The 22,618-nt window shown below is 36.7% G+C and overlaps 1 protein-coding gene and 1 long non-coding RNA gene across 3 annotated transcripts in view; both read right to left on the bottom strand.

Moving 5' to 3' along the window:
* Nucleotides 1-22,618, bottom strand: part of LOC117166586 (uncharacterized) — a 540,713-nt gene that overhangs the window by 249,791 nt on the left and 268,304 nt on the right. The window lies entirely within an intron of this gene.
* Nucleotides 1-22,618, bottom strand: part of LOC143302645 (uncharacterized) — a 128,250-nt gene that overhangs the window by 52,573 nt on the left and 53,059 nt on the right. The window contains exon 2 of the long non-coding RNA XR_013058285.1: nt 16,293-16,360. This is a non-coding gene — a long non-coding RNA (uncharacterized LOC143302645). The remainder of the gene's footprint in view (nt 1-16,292; nt 16,361-22,618) is intronic.

The following is a 22,618-nucleotide window of genomic DNA, read 5'->3' as shown; positions in this document are numbered from 1 at the left end:
CTGAATAATTAAACAACGTGACCGAATTTACGTACCCGAAGCTCGGTAGATTTAAAAGCTAGAAATACGAGAAACTAAAATATTTTTTTTTTTTTTGGAACCAAAAAATATCTCCCCATCTATTCTTATTATTTCTATAAAAAAAAAAAACTATATTCCATACAAATTTTCATTGTTATCGTATGAAATTTTTCTCGCACCTCCGACAATTAAACAAATTTGTTCATTTCTTAAATATCTCGATCACAGCATACTGATATTTACATTTTGACTTAATTTTCGTGAACGTACCGTTCTGTCCAGTAACTGGACGGCACTCGTATTCGCGGTTAGAGAAAACGCATCGACCACAACGTGAACATTATTATATTCTTACGTGAAATCCCGCTAAAGCTGCGATTTGAGGATTACACTACTCTTTTAAGTTTTCTTCTTTTTCCGGGTTCAGTGCTTCTCTTTTTGGCGTACCTTTCTCATGGAGACGCTGCACGTGCCGCATAATAAGAGAACTAGCGGTAGAACAATCTGTAGAAATTTCGACGAACCATGGCATCGGTTCTACACACGCCTTCTTTTTATCTTTCTTCGCACGATCGAGTACTTGTTCTACAAATATAATAATAATAATAAGCAACGAAACTTGTCATACATAAAAAGGAAAAAGATTAAAAAGAGGGAAGTAAAAGGACTCGAAACAATTTTAACCTTAAATTCCCATTTTGTGTCGAACAAGCTGCAATTTTAATTCCTTTTAAACGATACTTCAAACCAATTACCTACGTACTAGGAATAAATTCTACGAAATTCAGAACCCAATTAAACCTTCTGATAGCCTCAATCTAAACCAATTTAACTCGCGTTGAAAAACGAAATTAACTTAATCGTAGAATTAATATTATATATATATAATATCGATAAGAAATAATAGATAAGAAACTGGAATCACAAACATGAAGTAATTAAGAAACACAATTTGGAGAAAGATATAGAAGAGGGTCGAATGATGATGTTTTTTACCACACGTTTCTCTGCTTCCCTGCTTTTCCATCATCTCTGACAGGCAGCTTTGCTACCCTGTCAAGCCATCGCGTTACAAGCATTCAGCAGTTGCCAACAATTGCTGATAGAATGAACAGAAGGCTTTGTATTTTGACAAAACGAATTTTGACGAAGTTGATGATTATTTATTAATAAGAGAAATGAAATGATAATTGTACTTCAATGTACAATACACTTATACACAGTAAAATAATTATAGAATAATAAGTGACTGGTACTACCGTAAAAAGTAACGTGATGATTTCACTCAATACACATCTTTGACGACACAATTATACAGACGGTTCTTAGCAATTGTATAATTATTGCACAATTTCTTCGAGCGTAAAACAGTTGCATAATATGACGAACGTCTTGTAAGAAAAGAAATACATCGCGTTACATCATGAAATCTATTAAGTAAGAATCGAACAAGTCGATGTATATGTCTGTTTTACTGGAAAAAGGTGAACAGTGACAGGGAGAGTCTTGTTTCTTATGAACTCTCCAATTACTGGAACATGAAATAATTCACATATAAATTGCCAATAATATGTAGTTGATTTCTTCTTTTCATCGTGCAAGCCATTGTCTAAATGGACGAGGGTCAAACGAGAATATCGTTTTCTCTCGCGTTCCATTGAGTCAACGTCGGTAACACGCTGGATCTCGTCGTAGTGCACCGCCTCTGCACGAATCGATCCGCGAAATCGCTGTGACCGATAAACTCGAATTAAACCGGTCCGCTCGCGCTCCCGGCGATGCGATGCCGAGCTTCAGATAACGCGGCTAATTTATTTTCGTTTCTGGACTATTGATTTCGATGTCGGCGACGGTGCCACCGGGCTTTTTCGGCCATAGCACAAGGCTGCAAAGGAGGTTGAAAAATTCCGGCACTTCTATGTTTTTGTTTCTTAACCCGAGGGCCATTGATTCCAATGGCCACTTTTCAAGAATAGTAGAAAATTGATTTGAAAACTCTATTTCTGAGAACACAAATGGCGAGAAATAGGCAGCAAATTTTAGAAATTGACGTCCCCTGCCTGACATAATTCCAACACTTTTTTACATCGTGTATGTGTAAATTTAGATACTCGTAGAAAATGATACCATAGAACATTGAAATCTAAAATCCATGATTGGCTGCACAAATGATCGTTACGCTAAGAAGATTGACACAACCAAATCTATAGTGTTCGGTATAATGATTCAAAGGAAGAAAAAGAATATTTGAAACGATATAGATACGTACGTGCAAATTAAATTTTATCAAATTATTTCCAGCATTTTGAAAACGAATCGCGATAAAAATTCGAGAAGTACGCTTCAAGATGAAATACCACTTTTCATTATTTTTTTTTTTTTACACATTTTATTACGTTATTTCCAAAATTTCAGAAACGTATCACGTGCCAAAAGCTCGAAAAATATTACATATTTCGGGATAAAGTATCATCTTTTAATATTTCCTGTATGGGTAATATATTATTTTCAGAATTTCAGAAGTGCTCGAAAAATTCACCCCAAGGTAAACTATGGAAAGAAAGAGTGATAAAATTTGTTGTAACGTATGCCAAATATCGTTTCATCATCTTCTTCCCAAAAGGATGCATATTAAAGAAAATTCATAAGAATCTGGGAGAATCGTAGTTTTCCCACAGATGCTATATATGTATTGTATATATATATATCGTCGTTTCGATAATAACCACTCGTCGCCTCATCGATCTTCCATTTTTCGCCACCCTCGCACTCTCTCTTTTTCTCTCTTTTTCTCTCTTTTGGCGCTTAGTGGAATTTTACCAAGCTCTTATTTATCCTCAAAGACTGTTTTCGACGGAATAGCAAAGAACGCGCGACTCCTTAATATTTAAGCTATGCAGATTTATTCATTCTACCCTTATCCCTTTGCCTAACGTACCTTCTTCCATAGAGTCGTTGTTTAAACGAGCTGAAAGGGTGAAAACGAGAAATCTCGCAGTTTACTTCACGAACATTTATATCCAGCATTGCTCTGTCGTTTATATTATTTAATTCTACAAACAATAATATTATTAACACGTTCGTTATTTACTGATTTTCCATAGTGGATAACATCTGTTGCTTGGTTGTGTTTTATATTTTATTAAATAAAATAAAATCGTTCGATAATTGTGGCGACAGATGGTATAATAGTAAAGAAAATATTATAACGATTACGTTTACTTTGTTATCTAAATATAACGAATATATCGTGCATATTATTCGAGTTAAATAATACTGGCTGAGATTAGTAACAAGATTGTGGATCTTGGATAAATAATACCTAGCAACAGTGATAGCAGTAAAACTGAATATCTTTTATTTTTTTTAGAAAATCTTGCTGTTTATTTAATAGCTAAATCATGATGTGTACGATATAATTTGATGAAACAACGTTATTCTATTCGATTTACTAACCATTTGAAGAATAATTAAGCTTCATTCGGTATTTGCTTCGTAGATGGTATATCGCGAATGAAAAGTCTAGAATTTTAGGAATATTTGTAAAAGAACCAGTATTATTGGGTTGGCAACTAAGTGATTGCGGACTTTGTCAATACCACCTAATGACAAAATCCGCAATCACTTAGTCGCCAACCCGATAGTAATATTGAGACATTGAGTTGTTGCAAAAATACTATCGTTATCGTTGATTCGCGTTGTCGATCAACACGTTAGACTTGTAAAGGACTAGTCTTGCTGAAAAAATATGCTACGTTTATTTTTTACATGTGTACTTTTCCGCTTCTCCTCTTATTTTTGTTCACGAAATTTTATAGAATCGCGATATTTATTTTGCTAAATACGTAACACATATCGATCGATATAATTCCTAACGATCGTCTTTATATACGTCGTTAACAACGAACGAATAATTTTTTGTACGATAACTATCGATTTATATATTCTCAATGGCATATAGAATTTCTTGTATTTTTTGTGCTTTATAATAAAGATAAACATGATCAGGCCCTTGTCTTGTACGCATGAAAGAATTATAGACATGAGAAAGAATTGAAAGTCACCCGTTTCGAAAGTTAAAGGTATCTTATTGCTCCCATGGGAGACGGTCATGATTCTTACTTATTTCTCTCTCCCTCTCTTTCCCTCTCGCTGTTAAATCTTTAACAGCTCGTGGCTTCTTTCTCTATTTTTAATCAAACTTCGGCATTGTAATTTCCACGGATCTTTAATACCAGTAAATATTTTACGATCATGTTGTGATATAAAATTATCATACACTATCGTTTTCTATTTAAAAAGCATCGAACTTTATTCCTCCTCTGTTATTTACTAAATGAAATCGATACTTAATTTTCTAATCATTTATAAATTGAGCATTCACACACGAGATACGTATGATACATCCACGCAGAATGTAAGATTAATGTAAGTAGAATAGGATTGTTGTATAGTTATCTTATTTATAAATTCTAAAGTTACATTCAATTTCTGTATGTTTAGATACACGTAAAATCGCGAATACCATTCATTTCCATCGGGCAATTCAAAAGGACGCTTCTACGAATTTCAAAGCACGCCACTGTTTCACAAAATTTCTCGATCTATTCGTTATACACCTCGTAACATGCTGAAGATTCAGCATAGAATACGATGATTCGCGAAATGGTATCGCGTTGATGTAAGAATTCGGGAAACTTTATTATTGGCAGTTCGAAGTTTGGATACAACACGTTGGCCTGTGAAACGTTTGCCTGTTGGACTTTCAATAGCCATTGACGTGTTCGAACGTTGGTACATGAAACCACAGGTCACCTTTCGAAATTGCTTGTGACACGTGCAACGTCTTCGCGTTGCATACTCTAATGCCGTAAAGTGGTCTGGACCTCGCAATATTCGGAAACTCGGCCAAAACGATACTCTAACGTGGTTATCGATCACTGAGTACCTTCCGCTTTGATCCGTCACTCTTAAGCGCCCTTTCTTCGCTAATAAAGAGCTATAAACTTCCGTCGATAGTAGCCAAAATTTAATTAACCAAACTGTACGCAGCTTTGTTACGAACACTCTCTTTCGGCGTTTTCAATCATCTTGCGCAGCTTTTCAATTATCCTCTTATCGTTTGGTACAGTCGCTCCGAGTATTTGTCAGCGTAAATACCATACGTTTCTAACTGATAATAAACTTACCATGTTCTACGCTTCTGTTTCGATATCGTGGAATCAGCCGCACTTTGAACATCGAACCATTCAGCCGTATTTCTATTTCAAGTATGCAGCACTTCTCTGCTTGATGAATCAATCGCAGTTTCTGCTCTGGAATACAGAGAGTTGCATTCGTAGCGATAAAGTTAATTAGTTACGTTTCCGAATAGGTTCACGTGTGCCGCTAATTCGTCGGGTTAATTTATTCCGGTTATTATAAGATTTTTTGATTTTCACTATCTTGGTTCGTTAATCCGTATTCTAAAATGTGTAATTCATTTTGCGAACGTTGACTTGTAAGGCTTGTGACAGCTGGATTTTCATGTATGAAATATTTTTAAATTACTCGAGCTTCGTCCATAGTTCGCAATCATTGTCATGATAAATCGAGGTGATATAAAATGAATATGATGCAGAATTTCAAGAAATAATTTTATGTCACGTGTTTCTTATCTTCTACGATCTGCAGTTATATATTAGGTTGTCCGGAAAATTTCTTTCGTTTCATAAGGTAATAATAGATGAACAACAATTTCTGTTTTATATTATTTTATTGAATTATGCATGATCCATTTCGTTATATTTCTATTATTATGTTTGTGCATAATTCAGTAAACTAATATAAAACAAAAAACATTGTGCGTCTATTATTTCCTTATAAAACTATCGAGATATGTATACTTTGTGTGTTAGACTAGATTGGTCGCGTAGTAGTGACACACGTATGTGAATATGAGTATGAGGAAGTATGTCTCGAGAAACAGATGGTAAAAGGAAAAAGGTAAGACGCGTGCAAGTGTGTGTCGATGAATATCTTTGAAATCGTTTATCAAATAAATATACAACTATTTTAATATGAATTCTAAGTGTAGCCTTAGTGTTCGTTTACTTTTATTTTGGCAATTAAGACCCACAATTCTCAACAAAAACAAAAGGAACTTTTCGGACAACCTAATAGTATAGTCAATATTATTTGAAAGATCGTTCGCTGATTATAGTCGTCCTCGCAAATGTCTATGTGTCAATTATTATTGTAGGTATTTACGATATATCTTCTGGAAATATTTCTGTGCTATCGTTAACTTTGTTGTTACTCTTCGTATTTAGTCTGTTTGTAAAATCAATTTACGGAATAAACGGTCACTCAACTTTTGAATTTTGCTACCTGCTACTCAGTTGCAATTGTTCGTGATTACTATAGTAAGAAAATGCACGATATCTTCAACGAACTCTATAACGTTTTATCAAACCTCCGTTCTTTTAATTTTTCACAATTTCGTTCTCTCTCTGCAAGAGAATTTTAATTCATATTTTCTTCGTAACGTAATTTCTACTCGGTAAATTAATTCAGACGTAAAATCAATTTAAACACAACACGCAAACTTTCGAAAGTCTATCGATTAAAGGGAATTCCACAATGATCATTTCTATCAAACTACATAGATCACTGTTAATGTCAACGTAATCCGATCGTCGCCTCGGGAGCTCGCTTTGTTCTTATTTCGACTCCGGATAATCTGTTTTGGTTGGTTGTTGGAAATGGCCGGATTATTCGAATTTGACGCGATGGATTAGCGTAATCCCTTTAATTCAACAAACTGGCAAAGTTTCATTATAATGTTGTCTAGTTTCGATGGCCACTGTCCTCGAAATACCAACGCTCCAATAGCAATTGTTCCGTGCCTATGCGATCCACTATCCTTTTTTCCCTCTTCCTTTTGTAGTTATCATTTATTTCTTCATTCCTTTTTTTATCTCAGTTTCGAATGTTTCGTTGATTCGATTTCAACACGAAAAGCGTTGACCCAGCTTCGTTTTTAATTAATCGATCGCTGACTGGCAACAATTGGTTTTTTGGAGCACGTCGTCCAGTCGAAAAAACGGAGGATATATTATTTTGAAAAATAAGCAACATGATGTTGCATGTACGTGATATTCTTTCTTTTCCTTTTTTTTTTTTTTTTGTTTTGTTTAGTAATATTTACTTGTTCAAAAATCGATCGCACGTTAAAAGTATCTTTTAATATTTTGTATATTACGATACTTATTTAATAAATATTTTCCCCGTGAGAAACATAGCAAATATTATTTTCATTTTACAATTCAGCTCAATATACAACTGTCATTCTATCTTGAGAAGATAACTATTTTTTAAGAATGCTAGGAAGACTATGTCTGACTGTATCATTCCTTTTCCACTGTAGCAGATTTGCACGTTCACTGTTGGATCAATTTCATGTATATTTTAATTATAGAATTTTATTATGCGCCATTTCAATCTACCTATTCTTGCAAATACTAATCACTAAATCAGTCATGAGAGTCGGAAAAGCGTTTTATATTCTATTTATGGCCTTACGAGATGGATCTGGTCGGTTATAAATATAAGATTAGACGAAGAAAAATGATTTTAAGGGAATGGAGAATTTTTCTGATAAGATGCTCATAAAGTTTCGAATCTATTCGACCGATATTCGATTCTACTTAAAAGTACCTCTTTCGTTTCTCGACACATTTATAGAGAGATCGAATCTATCGCGTTTAAGTTTGAATCTATTTGAAAGTACCGCTTCTTCTTTTCTTTTTTAAACTGCTTCTACAGTATTCGAATGTAGTCGCTTAATGTTCTGTTACTTGACGTACTCGAGCCCATCAGCAATCGAAACAAACATCGTGCATTCAATGTGCAGCTACGATTACACGTGTTCGACGTTCGACGAGCTCATTTGACGCTTTAAGTTTTATCTAGATCCGCGTTTCATTTCAACTAAAATTGCCCTTCTCTATTTACTAGTGGCGGACTAAAATGCGGTTTTGGATTGCGGTTCGGTCGCCCTCTAAGGCCGAATAGTTGTAGAGCAGTTTCGACCGGCCAGGGCAGACGTTTTATCTCGACTTCTACCGCCGCGAACTTTCGCGATGAAAAAACTGACCGCATAGAATGAAATATCGTTCGTTCGCAATACCGCGTCTCCACGATACGATATAGATTAATTCCCATTATTCTTCGCTGTTATCGTCTCACAACAAGCATTCTACTCGAGGAAAATTTTAGGTTTTCTAAAAATTAAAGAAATCTTTCGTTGAAGAGACGCAAGATTTTTTAAATAAAATTTTGCTTATTAAGTATTTGCGAAATATAATATTTCTTGTCGAATAGCAGACGATAGTAAGTTTGTATGAAACATTTTGATTATACTGTAACAATGGAATTGAATGGAAAATCTAAGGATCGATAATTGTGATAACATAGTGATAGGCAATTAAAATAAGATTAAATATACGCACGACATATAGGACACATGTACATTTGTAATCTTCAAGTCACAAGGTGTTGCAGTGAAAAATAAAGCGAATCTAAATTATTATTAGGTTGTCCGAAAAGTTTCTTTCGTTTTATCAGGAAATAATAGAAGCGCAACAATTTTTTGTTTTGCATTATTTCGTCGAATTACGTACGATCCGTTTTCTTTTGTTGACATAAACACCGCGACATTTCACACACTTGCTTTCACGTTTGTACGAATGTGCACTGTTATAAAAAAACACGTTTACGAAAGAAAGACACTTTCCGGACAACCTAATAGAACACGTTCAAGAAATGAGAAATTCTGCGATATTTGTTGCGAATGTATTGCTTGGTAATTAATGAAAAATTGTTGAATTAAATGTAACAAAGAGCGAGTTTCTATCGAGCAAGAAAACGGTAAGCAAGAATCGCTCCAAGATAGCTCTTGTAACGAGGTAGACAGACAGCAATTGCGCTATCTAAACAGCCTAGGGTCGTCAGCTAAGGTTTCACCGTGTATACGTCTTATTCGCTAGTCACACAAGATTAAGTTGCCGTGTAACACGTAGGTTATTGCGAGCTTCGCAATAATTCCGTCTTTATCCTATCTTCCGACGAATCCTCATCGCGCAACTTTTCGAACTTCGTTTTCAACTGTGTATGCGTAATACGTTATACGAAAGATGAACAAACAGAAAGCAGAAGCGAAATTACATTTTAAAAGGTATGTTTTTCAGGACAACTTGCGTCGCTCGACATTTGCCCTGTTTTCGGTGTATTTTGCACGACGTGTTTTAAATGGGCTTTTGAATCTCGGTTCTTTGCCTCCTCGTCGATTAACATTTTAATCGTAGTTTTAACGATGACGAAACGGTATCAACAAAGGTATTTGCATCGACGTAAAATCGCGCAGAGAACCGGTTTCAAAGTCGCTTTGCGACCAGGTCCTTTTTTCGCGTAATTAATATTCCTTCGCAGTGTTATTAACGATATAACATGGTAAATTTACCTCGTACCAATGTGAATCGATTGAAAAACCGGGACAATTGATTCTCTAAAATCAGATTGTACGTTGAATTTTGATGAGGATAACTATAGACTGGACTAGGAATATTTTGTAATTATGCACTTTGTTTTCGCAGAGATTAATCTGAATTTAACCGTAATAATTATACGCAATTGTTCTATTAATTAGCAAAGATTCGTGTTTAACGATTGTTAAAGGGAAATTGAAAATTGTGAGAATCGTTAGGCTATCATTGCACGACCACAAAAATAATTAATGAACTTAGGAGTTTGAAACTTTGTTAACTGAGTTGGTCGATCCTTTGACGAGAACGACCCGAATTTTAAATAATTCAATCTTTCGGAACATTTCACGGAGCGCCATTATAACGAAAAGAGAAAATCTCTGTTCAGCATAGTAATATTCAATTATATGCATATAATAGTATCCCAACTATTCTGTTGGAATACAAAGAAATTTACCTAAGGTAATATAAAGTATATAATCGAGCTTCAAAGTGATCCGCAACTTAAAAAAAAGAATTCATTAAGCAATAGTTAATTTATTGTCCATTTAACTCAAGAATAAATTCAACAAGCTGTCAATCCTGTAACAATAACACTTAATTGCTATCGTTGAATTGCAAATGATCGCAACATAGTTTAGTTCAAGTTATTAGGTTGTCCGCAAAGTGTCTTTCTTTTACAGACACGTCTTTTGCAACAACGCATCTTTGCACAAACATGAAACCTAATTTGTCGAACGTTATGATCGCTATCTTGATAAGACAGAATGGATCATACGTAATTCGATAAAATGATATAAAACGAAAAATGTTGTGCATCCATTATTTCCTTATAAAACGAAAGAAACCAAATAATTAATTTCAAAGAAATATAACTTTATTTTATGTATTTTCTATAACATATTATTTATGTATTAATTAATCCTTAATCCATTGCGGCTTACGATGGCTTCCGATTTATATTCTACCCGCTTACGATATGTGCTGAATCATATTTACGCTATAGTTACAACTAATAACCTTCCTCATTAAGCTATTAATCTATTACTAAACTATTGTTCTATTGTATTTTCCACAATATATATATACATATATAGATTCCATACTGTATAGAATAAATCGACGATCGATAAATCGCTTTTGTCGAACAAAATATAAGATATAAATTGAAGTTAGATTATAGGAAAGTTAAATAACTTATACAAATGTCGTAGTCTGCATGGCCAACAATACAGTTAAAGGTTAATTACCATGGCCCAAAGTGATCATTCAATGCATACATGGAATACAACGAAATACAAGCTTGAACGTTAAACTCGCGTGATCGATAAACAAGTTAAAAGCACACGGTCCATTTGCATAATCCTCGAAATAGTGGTCATTGAGAGAATTAGATTAACGTGAAACAAACATCATATTGTTTATAATGGTAATTCCTGATGTATAATAACGATAGCAGTTAAAAATAAGACTTGCGTCACTCGAGAATACTTTGCTTGTAGTTGGATGTTCTGTTCTTGATCAAAACAGGAAGGGAACGCGATCAAGAAAATTACGAGGGCTTCCTACGCGAGAATCTTACAAACACGGAACCGCAACTATCTACGTAACTCGGTATGTTGATCTTGCAAAGTGAAAATAAATGGTAATTTTCTAACTTTGTAACATATTACGTCTTCCTATGCGAATACCTTTCTAAATAATATTATCTACTATCTAATTTAATATTACTTTTTGTTATTTTTCATATTTAGGAAATTAAGTTAGTATAAGAAGAAAGTGTTCGTTGATAACGTTTATCAATTTTATCAACTGATTTCTTTTCCTATAATATTGAAATTTATTGAATTTTTATTTGCAAGTCATTCGACAGTCAGCAAGTTGGGTACGTTGATAAATGGTGTTATATATATCTGTAAAATAAACTTACTAAACGGTTTATCTCGAGTTATCAAGTATTCTGCTCGGTAGATTATGAACAGAAAATTGAAATCATCGCTTAAGCCTTTCATAAATCCCAACAATTTAAAAACGTATTACTTGGAATCCTCTTGTGTTGGAAAATTCTTTATCTATGAGTCTACCGAGACAACGAATTTACCTCTGATATCTGAAATATTAAATTCGTACTAGAATCTGCCTTTTTTACACAACAAAAGAATACCAATGACCGATCGATAAACACAATTCTCTAAATTCTTCGGTCTATCCCTGCATACTGATGTAATCGTTGGCCGATAACGTCTCGATAAAATCTCAGCGTTCGGTAAACTCGTGACGAGCACGCCAACGCGCCATAGTTCACCATTCCTTCGCGTACCGCGTCCACGTCTTCATCCTTTATCGTGCAGCGCCTTCTCTCTTAACGAATCGACATGTTTCGTGTTGTGAAACTGTTCCAAGGCAATTCAACATCAATCCACGGTCCCTCGAGGAAAGAGACGGTTTTTCTCTCCTGTCGACTATTTTTCTAACTTCATTCGACCGACTACGATACGAAAGTGTATTAGCCACTGATTACTGTACAGTAATCAGAAGAAAGACTATCTTGACATAACACGAATTCTATACCAGATGAAAATATACACGTGATAGGGCGGTTCGATAATTTCAATAAGTCATATTTCTTGTTCTATTAAAGTTAGAGAACAACGTCTGTATGAACCAATCCGTTTCTTACGATTTTATTTTTTCATATGTGTGATAATTAATCTGCGTATTTTTATGCAAATATTCATATTCTTATGTATATATAGAATCATAGCGAGTACACCACTTTGAATATTTTATACGTTCTCGTATATTAGATACATTCCGTAGATTTTTGCGTGCCTAAATTTGTCACGAACGCATAAAAATCCACATTCTGGTATTACAAGAACGCAGCTGAAAAATGTAGACACACATTTTTCGCATAGTATCGGAGAACGATCAGTTAGTAGTAACGCATGACGGATGAAAGAGAATGATATAAAAAAAGAATGTGTCATATTTAACATACGAGAGACAAGGAAAGACTGGGAACAATGCTTCTATAATAAGGTAGACCGCATATTCCCTTTGTTTTCTAGACGTTAAACATATTTCTATAAAGCACGTGCGTCAATAAAGCGTCTGGGTTACAACTACATCGGCGCATGTCGCCATTTAAAGTTTTAATTTATGACCACGCTATACAATTTCCTATCTGCACAGAAACTTATACACACGAACAACTTCTTATAAAGTTTTCTAATCGTCAACTTACACGTGCAAGATAAGAGGCGGCGCATTGACGAAAAGAAAGGGTCTGTCTCGATCGGATCTCAGCCCTTTGTCAGCGAGGAAACAAATGTAGGAACAATATCAAACGACATAGCCTGTATCGCGTACGCGTTATCACGCGGCCTAAACACGAGCACGTGGTCGCCGGTTTACGCGCGTCGAGATTAACGAAACATGCTTTTGATCGAACACACGCACCCTTGCACAGCTTTTATACATCGAGCACGGTACACGAGAGCTGGTTACTGTGGCGTTTATGTCTACACACGTATATACGTAACATACACACAGGGTCTAGGCCCCCGACAAATATGACGTCGCGTAGCACGCAAATTCGCGGATCCCAGAACCACCGGCATGAATCATGTCTTTGTTTGCCCTCGCTCGCCACCACCCACGCCGATTATTTATTATTTATCCATCCGCGGTTGAAATATCGCGACCCTCTGACCAACGCGATTATTTCTGAATTCATGCGGAGAAGCGGGTCATCTACATCACGTGTACGCTCTGCTCTGTCGCTTTGTTTGTTCCAGTGGACCATTCGCCGATATATTATACTCTCAGCTTAGAAAGATGTATTTGCGGCGAGGAACAGTTACATCGATATAGATTGCTTTCTGAAATAGAAATCGTCGCGTTTACTCTAAAGATTATATATATAAAAAAAAACCTCACGTGTCGTATAAAATCGAAGAGTTTGCAAGAGACTGAATTTAAAATTCTTCGGTCTGTTCAGATGATCAATTATTGGCGATATTTAAGGTTCTCAACATTGTCGTACGCGAGAGATCCTCTAGACGATCGATATATCTACGTATATCGCGAATACGATGCCGGGAAACTTTAAATATCGACGATAATATCGACGATAAGATCGTCGTCGGAATTTGAATGCCGCTTAAGAAACACTCTTGTCAAGTATTTGTCAAATTGATAGATTAATGGAAATCACGTAGTTGCTGGATTTCTTTCTCGCCGCGCTACTTCATTTTATTGATCAATTATTGATCAGACTGTAAACATGTTCGATCAACGTTCGATTAATTCGCTGGAAACTACTGCACCATTCCACGTTTTAAATGTTAGAAACCAGCGTGCAATGTTGCACATATTGTGCAACAAAATTCCAAATTGCTCGATTTTTTCTCTTCCAGGTGACGGAGGACTTGTGTGCTCAGTGTGTTCGTTGAAATAACAACTAATAAATTCCGCGGCATGCACCGAGGGAATCACGAGCGACAGCTATCCGCGGGGATTGAAACAGCGATCCATGGAGAGGAAGGTTTTATAAAAAATTAGAGATTAAACAGCGACGACCATCGTTGTCGAGCGATAGAGGACGAAGGTCGCATCGATCTCTTTTCTCCAATTACGAATGATTTAATGAAACCATGTAACCAGAATTCGAAGAGAGAGAGAGAGAGAGGCAGACAGACAGACAGACAGATAGACAGACAGATAGAGAGAAATTGGACGGCCAACGAAATGTTTATTCCTACGTATGCATGCAACGCATTTAATTCTGTTTAATCTGTTACGCTGGAATGATATTCATGAAGCAGGAAATGCGTCGCTTCATCGACAGACTGAAAAGGGACACGGTCAACGCTAGAATATATTCTATATTTCATATTCGATGTTAAATTACTAATTTATCGTTAAACTGTCGATAAGCAGTAATAAAACTGTATTAAACAATAACGACTCTGTACCGTTTTCAGTACTTGGTTTGTCTTGTATTTTGCTTGACAAAGCAAGACGGAGAAATTGATTTAATCCCCTTAAATGAAATTGAAATACCTAATTGAACTTGTTTAGAATGTACATACGTGTAATCTAGATAATGGGATCTAGATTTGTGTTACGACTGTGAATAGAACGGGATTAATCGCTAATATTTACGCTAGGATTATTTAATAGGGTTACTTTGCACGTGATCAAATCCACGTTGCGTACGACGAATTTACTTGTCGATATTTTATTTTAACCACTTTGGCATTACTACTTCGGTAATATAATCTTTACATATTTCATAGATAAAATCCGTGGTTTAATCATCCTCGTAACTAGGTTGCGTGTATTTATACAAATTCATATTTTTATGAATACAATTAAAAAAGTGTAATATAATAAAAAAGTGTAAAATAGCGTCAGATAGAATACCTTAAGTATTTTACATATTTTTGCATATCGTGCATATTTGTATCTTCGAGTTTCTCACGAAAGAATACAAATTCGCAATCTACTTGTAACTTACTTTTAACCCGATTCTCGATCAATCCTCGAGTAAATGTTCAGATTTAACATCAGAGTAGACGGTATTCGCTAAAAATTATAATTCGTATTCAAAGTAGAATAAGCAAACAAGCAAACGAAAGACCGAACTCGCGTATAAATGTAGTATCGTGGAAAACGGCATAAGAAACATCAAGTTAACCATGAACAATGTCGCGAGAGCCGAGGCGCCGTCGGGTCCATCAATGTGTCGTCGGTCTTTTCAATTGCATAGTTTTGTAGAAAAGGCCTACGTGACCCTGGCAACGAGCGTCTGCGGAACAGTTGCGTGGTGGGCCTAAGAAAAGACAAAGGGATGCTAGAACGGCCAGAATGTGAGTTTAGAAGCAGCAGGGTCAGTTGAGAAGCGGCAGTGAGTCAGTGGAGAAGCCGCAGAGTGTGAGTGGAGGAACCGGAGAGTATGAATCGGGAAGTTGAGAGCCGAGTATGATAATAAGACGTACGACGATATTGTAATCAGTTTTTTGTACCGAGTATTGCTTGTTAAACTAAACTTAACTCCAAATAAAACATCAGTACTTGTCCTTACTCTAAGACCCATATAAGTTACCACATAAATTTCACCAAGAAGCTTGGTGCAACCTGGGTAACATAACGCGTGTTCCTTAAGTTAGGTCATCCGTGTCGAAGAGCACGCAGCAACAACAGTCGCATCTGAAATAACGCGAGGCAACGCCTTGAAGCACACGATACAAGAAACCTTCTATGTATTATAACTATTTTAATAATCGATCTTCTTTCCGCGAGACGAAGAAACTGTTCGTTGCTACGGAGTCAGGCGAACGTAACGTCACAAAAGGCACGATGTTGACTTCTGTTCACGACATCAGCCTTCGAATATGCAATGTTGGACATTGCATCAGTCTCGTGCAGTTACACGAAGGCGGGAAAACGGGTGCACGTTCTCTGCGAGGTAACTTTCTATCGTGCGGCCGCGTTCTAAGCCGGCTGCTACGGTATGAAACAGCGCCGCGAGCTACGCGGTCAAATGCGAGCGTTTGTATGCAAGCACGACCGACGACGAGCGCTGAATTGAAAAGCGGATGCTGTTTCGACGGCGAGTGGACAGGCCACCGCGTGTTTCGATTTTCTTAGCCTGACATCGTTCTTTCATCGTTCTTGGAACCTCGTGATCGGGTTTCGGTTCTTTCCATCGGATAACTTTCGGTAAAATCTTTGACTTACTCGCACTTTCACCTCTATGACGATTTATGGCCATGATCGTGGTTCCATAGAGTGTTTCTTCTGCTTACCTGCAACAGAGAAAAGATTTCTTGGTTATTTCAGATTTTTCTTTATTATTATTATTTAATTTGTACTTTACAATTTGTTCAGTTGGACATTTGGCGAATTTTTCTAACTTAATTGCTAAATAACACGTGGATGGCTACTCTCAGCGGGCTACCATCTTCGAGTTTGACTATTTTATTTCTTTAGTGAGATCAGTGGGTTGTTTTCTTTTTAGTCTTCTTTCCATGAAAGTGATATTTGGAATGATGGATAATTTTGTAATTGTCGATAATAAGCGGCAAATAGGGATAATAAAATTATAATTATGCGAACGTTTCGTAGCTGCGACAAGGAGAAAATCAAAGAAGTAGATAGAATTTCATAAACGATATTACGCAAAAAGTGAGAATCAAATTGTTCTACAGTCAACGCGATAGAAACTTATCAACTATCGTGTAGCGCCACAAAAGCAGCGGGGATGAAACAAAAAAAAGGAAGAAAAAACAGTTTAAAAGAGACTCGATAAAATGCCACCTTTTTACGGATACGTCGTTTGCGGGATGCGAAACGAGAAAGGGAAGCTCTGGAAAATAAAACAAAGGACGAAAGAGAGGGAGAGAGAAAGAGAGAGAGAAAGAGAAAGAGGGGAAGAAACCGGAGGCTGCTTTAAAATGCGTAATGAGCGAAACACGTGTGCGTGTGATAAGAGCTGGCGTTACGTGTGCAAGAATAATTACACGACCTGCAACAAATTGCACTGATACCGTTGCCTTCTTTACGAGGGTTAAACATTGGTATAAAGCACACTGGTTGATACACGGTTATTCGTGTGAGCTTTAGAAAAGAAAAAAAAAGAAAAAGATAGAAAGAAGAAATAAAAAGTGGAAAAAGTTATTTTCATCGAGAATTTGCACTATTAACGTGCACCGTATTCTGCTACGAACAACGTGGAAAGATGGTGCATAAGTTAATTGTAAGTCAGAAAGAACGGTTCACTTGCGTATGAAAAGAGCATTCATGTTGGATTAATGTGACGTAATTTTACTGATATTTAACTTCCTTGAGACACCTTTGTTTCGTCCTACGATATTCTGTGGCGTAAAAATTTATTAAAAACGCCAGAATTTCTAATGTTTCGAAGACACGAATATTCAGACACTTTCACACACAGACAATTTCATTCCACGTGATTATTTATTTAATTTGAAATCGGCGATACGTTCTCGATGAATATTGAACGTTACTTAGCTGTACTCCATCGAAGTACTTTCTAATTGGAAAACGACACTATTCCCATCGATCAATGGCAAAATTTCCTCTTCGATTAACGCATTTGACATCCAGTTGGGAAGTGGATTTGTCACGCAAACAGTATCTTGCAAAGACACGAAATAGATAATTATCTTGAAATCTTATAAAACAACTATAACATACTAATAAACGATACGACAAATAACTCGACTATCAAAAACGCCACCAACTCCTAAAACCAGTAAAAACGAAACTCTCATACATCTTCCTGCGATCGAAGAAGAAACATCTCTCGTTACTTGTCGACTGTTACATTCGAAACAAGCGATTCAACTAATGACGGAGAAAGTGTCGTTGATTTATTTTAAATTCGATGATTCAACGAGGTAAAAGCCGAGCACAGAGTGTGCCTGTGTTTCAGGAAGCTGACAGCGGGCCTCGTTCGTTTCGCTATGGGTGAAACAGTAGTGGCGCTCAATGAATCAGCGGTTCGTTGAAAAGCGGGAACCGGCAACGTAGAGACGTTAGCGTTAATGCGGCGTGTTCACTGCTATTCACGCGTATCGCAAGTGTCACATAGCCGCGTTGCATAGTGCGTTTGCACTTGCCGCATAGCTCTTCTAAGAGCCGTAGGCCAGGTGAACCTCTGCCGGCCTCTGGACCGCCGGAAATCCTGGCATTCCCGAGCCTCTGTACAGACGGATCCCTTCGCGCGGTTCCTACGATGCGGACTATCATAGCGAATGGCGTGCCACGGCTGACAGAACTGCATCACTTTATTCTCTCGAATGTTTGCTATTAATTCACCTCAAACTGAGTTTGATTTTGCAATGAATAGATTTACCGGCACAGAAGACTGGAGTAGAAGATTTTATTCACAGGCTCGCGAAAAATTCCAACACATGTATACACTTTTAATGAACATATTATATATGTGTATACGTGTATTACACGAAAGATTTTGAGATTTCAGCAGCAGCCTTGCGAGACTCGATTATCGTCTAAATCCTGCTGCTTTTCTAAATACCAGTATTATCCTAAACAAGCCATAATTTGGAACAGATGGATTTGGAAAATTGTTTCTTAAAAACTCTATGAAGAAGAAACTTTTTAATGCTATGACTATCGAGCTGCAAAAATGGTTATCGGAGATAGCGGGATGAGTGGAATAAATAAAAATAGACGAAACGTACGAAGCTTACTATAATTCGGTATAATGAACTAATTACGACAAAGCGTTCAATGTAATCGGGAACACTTAGGGTTAAAGAAGGATTCCTAGCAAGTCCATGATCGATCCGTTCCTTGCAGCGTCTCCCTGGCATTTCTCACCTAATCGTCTAACCGTTGTCCGTCAAATTGCTCCGTTCGAGGGAACAAGGAAGCGACAATGCCATCCGTTTAATCGATTGCCGGTCTGTAATCCAGCGTATACGCGAAAAGACAAGCTCTGGAACAGCGTTCGTATGACCCGTTTTGGCGCATCCGAACTAGTCGTAAAGTTGGTTGGCGGGGGCGTTTCAGTAAATTCAAATTCGAGCCGATCAGCCGCGAGCCGGCTGGCAGTGTGCCGATATCGCCGGCTGAGCTGCTCTAATGAATTTAGCACTCCGATAACCGAACCGCTTTTCAAGGGAAAAGGTAACTAGCTTGCCTCTGTTCTATTCACCTCGCGCGGCATGCAGGCCGCAGTGACAGGTACAGCTGCATCTGTTGAAATATAAGGGAACGGCGAACAGTTCCCAGCGCGGAAAGACAGTGTGTTAATTTATGGCGAACTGCGCGGAATGAGTTATCTCGGGTTACAAGTAAAATTATTCTGTTCTCCCCTGGGGAACGTAGCGGGATATCCTGTTGTGAAATTGAAGCGATTGAAACCGATGTACCGTTTTTCTGTTAATATCTGTGAGACAGATACGAGCCTGTCAGACGCCAAATCGAACATCTTTTATTCATTTTTATCCATTTTATCAATTGTTTCGGTTGATTACCTAAGTAAACGATTAACATTGAACTTTCAAGAAACCAACGATTTACTTTTGTACGTTCGTTTATAGCAAGAAGATGATACAAATGCTGGACAATTTTAAGATAAATTTAAAGAACAGTGTTCGTAAGGCATTTTTGTATTTTTATAATTTATCTCGTGTTTCGATAGAAAACGAATGAAAGCCGTAGTTGTCAACTTTTTGTAACATTTATCGAAACCAAGTGAAAGTAAAAAGAATGAAATACAATGCGACGTTAACGTAGAGCCGCGAAAGATCGAGATTCTAATAATATAATACTTTACTGGAGATATTTTAATAGAAAGAAGACTTGTGTCCATCAGTTGCGAAGGAAGAATAGAAATCCTGATTGACGTTGTACATTTTTATAATTTAGACCGACAATTTTATATTCATTTCGTAAATAATCTTTATAAACGTAACATACATTTCAAATAGTAAATGCGACGAAGAGACGAATAAGGACTTGACGACTTATTTGCTCAGTCTTTAAATCGAATACAAACAACGAAAAATTAATTTCCATTAAATTTCACTTTTACTACAGGCAATAACCTTTGTATTGAGAAAAGCAGAACGCGGTTCTTTATGCGGCCATATGCAAGACAACTGAGTAACCAGTAATATCCACATCAGTCGTAGACATCGTGGATGAATTTAACCGGAAACGACGTCGACTTTCGAACTACAAGTTTCGATCGGACATGGAATTTAAGGGAAGAAGACAGGACACGGACGATCGAAGTACAACCGTGCGACACTCGTTTCGAGCATAAGTTTTCACAGACTATAAGGGAAGGATCCGTCTTTCTAGCCCGGAGGACGCGCATCCCTTCTCTACTTGACTTCCCAAAGATTATGTATGCCAAGAGCCCTCAAAAACTTCCGACTTCTACAACTCCGCAAATGGTGCTCATAAAGTTTCATCCCCGAGAGAGGAGACGGAGATAATCTCGCGTTTCCTTACGTTATATTGGCTTCTTCACTCTCGGCCGTACTTTACTTTACGCCGTTTCCAACGATAGATTTGCTCGAATCTTTCCTTTAACTTCCGACTATCGCGCGTCTAGAAACGACGATCCCCAGAAATCATTATTGGAAAATTTGGATTTTGTCTTTGGCAAGCGAGCATCGGAACGTACTATAAAAATGTCGTAGAAACTTGAATAAAGTCTGAACTTCCACGTACGTAATTACGATTTGCGTATATAATACGACTTGCGAGGTAAGTAGCGAAAATTATCGTGAATTTCCATTGTCCTTTTATTTGTTAACACTTTGACTGCCACGTTGGTTATATACGACCAGCCACGGTGGTCATTGGTGACCGGAGCGCTTCAACTTCTTACAGTCGTAAAAATTGTATGAAAATTGACAGTTAGGGCATTTTGAATATAACCGATAAATAGAAGATACTTTGAAACAAAAAGTGCCCCATTGAACGATTAAATATTTTTATTAGAACATCGATAAAAAAAAAATGAGAACAAATCTTGCATCTAACGGTGCACTGTGTTTGCATCCATAACTTTGAGGGGTAATCTACGAATATTATTATAAACACAGCTTAGAAAATAATCGTAAATGCCGCTTTATAATCGTATAATTGAAGGTAGAAGTGTGAACGTACCTTACTATTATATATAGAACAAGCAAATACCGTTTACTAATATCTTCTACACGTTTCAACGATATATTCTGCACGTTTTGCTTACGACGATACGACGAATGCAAATGGTTTGTTGAAATAAACGAAGCCTTGTTACAATATGTCGCTATCGACTGTTACCAAGGCGCCACGGTGGTCACCCGTGACCACCAATAAGATAAACGGTCCATTTGGGAGGAATGTTGTCTTACATCGTCAATTTTTATTATTTTGTCATTATATGCTTTGAATAATAAAAAATACTCTCGTGGCGTCCTGAGCGCAACATGTGATTTTGGCGTGGCAGTCAAAGTATTAATAACGTGGATGGGGAATGTCGTTTGTTCTATGGGTTCGAATCGTAAACGATATTATACGCATGTTGTTAAAATAGAATTTTCACATATAAATACATTTTAACGGTATCAAACTCGTATTGTTAAAATGTTCCCGCGTGTATGAATTTATATTCATATTTCGAAAAATGTTACACAGGGGCGTGTTTTAGCGTCATGCCGATGGCATTTGTTGATAGAGGAAATGTATTTTTCTTTTCTAAAAATATCGAGTAAAAATAAAATCTTTCGAATAAGAATGTGTTTTACGCGAAACGAGTTTACATGAAAACGAAGAAGAGACCGCGTGGCATGTCCTCGTTCCAAGAAAATGCAAAGTACATATTCGTAAGTGAATTTCAATTGACTATTATTCACGAGTGAGCATCGTATTCGTCCAAACGACTGTCTCCAAAGGAAATTGTGTACATGTGATTGCTATCTACCTTCAAATTACCTTTTACGCGACTCTATTCAATTTGTAACAGTTTAGAAATCGCGTCGCTTGAAAATCAGAGTCGCGTTTCCTCTCATTGAATACTCATACTTTCAGAACGCCATTTGTTCCATTGCATCGACTTCGATTTATTCGCGACTCGCGCGATGCGAAGATAGCATCGTTCGCGCGACGAGTATTTTTCTGAGATTACATACGTAATTTGTTTGAGAACAGGAACATTCTCCAAAATTTTATTCTTTCACTCGATATTTTGTATTTTTTCACGGGAGAAATAGCTTTTTCTAAAATAGCAAATTTTATTCATTTAACAAATACACTTTAAAAACTGAAATTCTGAAAGAAACGACAGCCAACTAACATAATCCAAACGAAATGGAAACCTAATTCGAAACCCCTATAACTACAATTTTCTTTGTATATAAATAACAAATAGTGGCGTAACTAGAAACTGGAATTTACTGTTATTTAAAAGATTGACCTATTTTACAGTGTTATATAGCAACAAATAAAAAGAAAATAAATACGAACTAGCGTGTTAGAAATAAATCAACAAAATGTAATTAACTTTCCACGGTTTT

The sequence above is a fragment of the Bombus vancouverensis genome, chromosome 4 (assembly GCF_051014615.1).
Source record: "Bombus vancouverensis nearcticus chromosome 4, iyBomVanc1_principal, whole genome shotgun sequence".
In the NCBI taxonomy this organism is placed as follows: domain Eukaryota; kingdom Metazoa; phylum Arthropoda; class Insecta; order Hymenoptera; family Apidae; genus Bombus; species Bombus vancouverensis.
Note: the sequence above shows the minus strand (reverse complement) of the source record. Positions and strands in the feature narration are given on the sequence as shown.